The sequence below is a fragment of the Nanorana parkeri genome, unplaced genomic scaffold, assembly GCF_000935625.1.
Source record: "Nanorana parkeri isolate BGI_ZX_2015 unplaced genomic scaffold, ASM93562v1 scaffold1586, whole genome shotgun sequence".
Taxonomy (NCBI): domain Eukaryota; kingdom Metazoa; phylum Chordata; class Amphibia; order Anura; family Dicroglossidae; genus Nanorana; species Nanorana parkeri.
This window is the reverse complement of record NW_017307854.1, coordinates 143,863-149,471: the sequence shown is the minus strand read 5'-3', so window position 1 is coordinate 149,471 and position 5,609 is coordinate 143,863.

Sequence of the window (5,609 nt, the reverse complement as noted above, 5' to 3'; positions counted from 1 at the left end):
AAAAAAAGTCCCGCCGCAGACGACTACCCGAATCTGACGAAAACTAACAAAAATGACATTCAGTTTGAAAGTCAACAGATGGGCGGAGCGAGCCATGACGTCACGGCTCGCTCCGCCCATTTGACATTCTCAGCTGTCAAATGCTACATATTGCAGTCATATATATCAAATGCTTCCATGCTTAAAGTACAGAGGCTATAGTGTAGAGGTTAGAGCACAGGATTGCCATTGGGAAGTTTGCTGGTTCAAGTCCAGCCATGGGACAGTAAAGCTTTTTTTTTTTTTCATAAACGAATTTCGGCAAGACTACCGCTAACGAATTTTGTCCGAAACTAATTTAATTTCGGACCCGAAAAACAAAACTAAACGATTTTTTTTTTTTTTTCAAAACGAAACTAAACTAAACAAATTTTTTGCTGGTGCACATGTCTAGTGGCGTCACAAGGGGGGTGTAGTGGGTGTGGAAATTTTATTAGGATGTGTTTTTAGTGTATTGTTATATTTTGTCATTATGTCTCTCAGTGTCAGGGTTTGCTTCGTCACGCCCAATTGGAGCGTGACCCGGTTTAAATCCCCACTAAGAGTAAGCCATTGGAGTAGATATCTTATGTGTGGCGGAGCAGTGTCTTCTTGGCGAATGTATGGACGCCGGCAAGGGCCCCCGTGCAATGCATGGATTTATTGGCTTGCGTGGATACACTTGTTTTGAACGCAGTATATGAAAGGAACGTGCGTTTGTTGTCTCTAGTGCGCCTGATCAACCGCTGGAGATAATATGACGTTGTCCGTGTAAATAAGCACGCATGAGAATCATAGTAATGTTATTGGGCATTGATCACTGAGCAATGCTGGATAAAGTTCACTCCGGTGGTAATAGATTATTGTATACATGTGTTTTGTTAGCTGGCTATGTTGAAGTGATGGTGGTTTCCTGTTCATTTCCTCGCCCCACTTCCTGTCTCACCCCACTTCCTGTCTCGCCCCACTTCCTATCTCGCTGTTTGAGACATCACTTCCTGTATGACATCACTTCCTGTCTGACATCACTTCCTGTTGGGCAGCTATAAAAAACTAAACAAATAGCTGTGTTGGGTCTCTAAGAGTGGAACCTAGCAAGCAAGCAACATCTGTCTCCTGTGTCCTAACTCTACATAACTCTGGAGGGGTACTTCCAGTCCTTGCACAAAAGAGCGTAATACAACTGTGCTTTTAAGCACGGGGGAAATTCTTTGTGTTTGGCATACTTTGGCGGCATGGATTTGTGCGTTTAACCAAGCGAATTTCCATAACACAGTAGGTGTGGCCCGCACCCGGGTGACACCATTGCAGGGTTGACACCAAATTGACTGACAGTCATTTTGGTGTCACCCCCCTCTAAAAAGTCGGGTACTCAGTCATGGACCGAGAGCCCGACAGTGTCAGGAGAGAGGAGGGGACCCGGCGGCATACCTCATCATCTCTGAATTGGTGCTGACAGTGTCCTTCCTTCTGGAGTGGGGCTACGTCTGTTCCTCATGGTCCCTGTGTGTGTTGTAAAGTAGTCACCGGTCCAAGCTCACTCTCAGAATGGACTACAATCTCAATACAAATGAGTAAACTAAACATGAGATTGTGGTCCATCCTGGGAGCGAGCTTGGAGTGGTGACTACTCTACAACACACACAGGGACCATGGGGAACAAAAGTAGCCCCCCTCCAGAAGGAAGGACAGTGTCAGAGATGATTGGAGGATCTACAGCCGAGTGATACACAAATAAGAGAAATTGTTGTTAATAGTTAAGGGACTTGATTGTATTTTTAGGATTTAACTCCTGAGTTTAGTGTCACTTTAATACATGGCGCATCCATGGCGTAGAGCATTATGAGAACGGGAAGATGATTGCTGAAAGAAATGTACGATGAACTGGAGGAGGAAATAAGCACCTTCTCATGCCATGGAACTTGTCAAGGATCTGCTAAAAATAAACATTCGATCGCTTCCTGTGATGTGCCAGTTTCGTTTTCAGATGCTGCAAAGAGGAAACTCTTATCATAAATACGGAGAGAAATGTGGGCAGGAAGGAGATAACCTGATTCTCGAGAAAATACATTGGGTCACGTGGATTCTTTTTTATCCTGGACAGGAAAATCACATTATACTGAAGAATATCTGTGCTCCAAATCTTTGTTTTTCCATGAAGGTGAAAAAAAAAGGTAAAACATTTCTGTTTTCCACTTGAGCTTTTTATTGAGAATTTTCACCACTCCCAGTGTGAGAAATTTTCCTCAAGGTGTTTTCTTTTTTGCTATTTTTAGTGCTCTTTTCACCAAAAAAAATGTACTGCAGACAAGCAACTAAATAATCCGATGAAGCTGTACTACCTCCCAAAGGATTTGTATTTCTGTCCATCTAGTCCTGAGATTGATACAGCTCTGCCACAAAGAAAAGCCCCATCTGGCAGGATAGGAGACCTGATGTTTTTTTTACAGGTCTTGTCCCTCCCCCCAGCCTGTGACTGGACAGTGAAAGGAGAAGCAGCAGGCTGAAGGGCTCATCTCTCTATCTCTCTCCTCCTATCTACATGTTTCTTGTTAGCACACAATCATTCACTTTGTGTCCCAGTGATGCTATAAAACCAGAAATTTGCAAAAAATCAGGTGATTTCTCTATAATGTCACCATTTAATCAAAATGAATTGGAGTCGATGGCAAAGGTGGTTTCAGTGTTTCTTTAAGGGTTGAATTGGTTTTTATGGTTTCAATGAGCACCTCAATTTTTGTTTCATGTTTGAAACAATAATAAAACTTTTATTACCATTTTTATAACAATTTATATAACTACTTAACATTTTATTCTCTGTGTACATTAAGACAAAATGTCAAATTTGCGGCAAATTTTGATGAGATTGGTACGTTTCCACGCTGCTCATCCCCAAAACAGTAAGGCACCTGTAGTCGCAGAGACTGGATGGCCCATACTGTTCCCACTGTACCCAATGTGGTTTCATTGCTGTCCCAGTTGGAGGGAATTATTGTCCCTTCCTGACCTGATGGCCCCGCCTGTGCCACTGGGACAGGCAGTGAAGGTAAATCTCAATGGGGACATGCTGTCTAACCCAAAAAGAAACATTTTGACGTTGGTCTGTAAAACTTTCCATGGAATATTTTTATATGCTGGGGAAAAAAAATAATGGGTTGCATTATGCATTCAAATTATTTGCAAGCAATTAAAGTCCCGTGATGTCATCATTGCTACAGCACAATGTAGGAATATTGGCCACTGGGAGGAGGAAACATTAAGGTACCCAACACCACATCCTGTGTCTGTTCTGAGTGCCCATGAGTCCCATACAGCTTTGGGACATTAGTGATGGTGGCAAGCGGGATTGTGGGTGGGGATGGCCTTGTGGATGGGAAGTCATTTGCATGACTGTCAATCAAGTCATGCAAATGTGAATGGACAGGCAGCGTGATGAGCTGTCAGTAAACATGAATGGGTGGGGCAGACAGTAGTCTGAGCATCCTGGGGCCGCCCATTGCAGACAGTGACAGCAAACAGGAGGCGTGTTGTGACAGCGCACTCATGTGAATAGGACCTAACAGACGAATGACTTGGTGTCACGATCTGGGACCAGGCTCAGAGTCCAGTAGCTGAAGCAGCCGGCAATTCGTGGTATAAGAGGCCAAGTTTGGTACACACGCAGACGGTAGTAGTGGAGGAGCAGGCAGAAGCGTAGTCAGGGAACAAGCCGAGGTCAGGAGCCAAAGGTATCAGGTATGAAGCAGAAGACAGTGAGAGTAGTCGGTGAATCAGCAGCCAAAGGTCGGTACACGGGTAGCAGTATGAGCAGATTGTATCACAGGGGGAGCAGGAAGCAAGATATTGGCAGGAGCACAATAATCTGGCAAACAGGAAGTGCAGAGGCGTGGCTAAAATAGGAAGTTCAAGGGAGGAGTAAGGAGTTCAGAGTACAGCAGAAACTAGGTTTAACTGAGGATTACAGAGGAGACCAGGCAAGGAGCTAGGCAAGGAGCTAAGGTGGCTCAGCAGGTATAGCCACTGCCAGCTACAGCAGAGGCCCTGGGTTCAGATCCAGTTCCTGACACTTGGCTACATGAAAAGCAGAATGAACATTGATGATAGGGCAGAGAAATTGATACAAAGATGCTTCAATATTTGTCATCAGAGTTCACCTTTAAAACAAAAAGTGAGCGGTCGCCATTTTTATTTCACATTTATTGATATTTATTATGTTAGAGACATTTCCACATCCATCTGATCAATCGAGACTTTTTCATGCTCTGAATCTGTTCCACATCCAATGACACTTGGCTTATAAAGTTAACGACATTTATTGTATAAGACGCAACATATTCCATGGCTTAAAATAAAGTGACCTATATCATGTTTACATCTGTGAAGACAAAACAGGAGCTGAGTACTGTCTATATATTTGGATTTCCCAGTTTAAAGTGTATTTCCACTTTTGCCTCTCGGAAAGAACATTCTCATAAATTCGCATGGCGATTGGCTCTGGAAATTGTATGCAACTAGACCCCTTTGGGTTGACATAAATTATAACCATGTAAGCAATATATTGACAAAGGTAAAACATTTAGACCTGAAGCGTTGCAGAAGTCCCTCCAGGAAATACCTTTCCCTTTTACTATTGCTAAGACATCTGTGAAGGTTTTCATTCATCCAGGAAGTGGCGTACCAATCGCCGTAGTGACCCAGGAGGCCGCTATGGGGCCCGGGGCACAGGGGGGCCCAGCCAGGACATCCCCCTGAGCCGTGCATGCTGCCTGGGACGCTATGGCATCTCAGGCTGCTGGCTGTCACTGGCGGGTGTGAGGAGGAATGTGTCGCTGTTAGATCACCGACAACCTGTCAGTGATCTGTGCAGCAGCGTGTTCCTCACAGCCCCTGCTGAGTCAGTGACAGCCAGCAACTGTGGAGGAGGAAGGCTTGGTCCAGCATCAGAAGCAGAAGAGGACGCGGGCCCGGCGATGGAAGAGGAGGTGGGGCCAAGTGACGGTGAAGGCGGGGCCTGCCAGCAACCATGGAGGCGGACAACGGATTGGGGCTGACAGGTAAGAGGTGTGCAGCCCACCTGAAACCCTGCAGAGCCCCCTATAGAGAGTCTATGGCAGGTTCTGCACGATCACTCTCAGGTGGGCTGTTTGGGATATCAGGTGGGCTCTGCAAGGGCATAACTAGAAATCCCTGGGCCCCATACAACATTTTGCTATGGGGCCCTGTGATTTCTAGTTACGCCCCTGCATCTAGGTCATGGTATATCTGTAAAAAAATAAGTCAAGGCAACTGGACTTGCCGTATTTATTTTATTGAAGACGTTTCACTGGTTGTCCGACCAGCTTTCTCAATTCGGAATGTCTTGTACAAAAATGTATCTGGGTATAAATATGGTGAATATTGCTCCAATCCACATAATTTACCTGCCAGAAACCCCCTGGCCAGGATTCAGCAGTATACCTAGATCTAAAGGAAAAAGGTAACTCCTTTGAAGACAGTCAAGTACGCATCCTAGACAGGGAGGAGGACTGGTTTACAAGAGGTGTGAAAGAGGCCATTTATATAAAAATGGAGAAGCCAAGCTTGAATAGAGG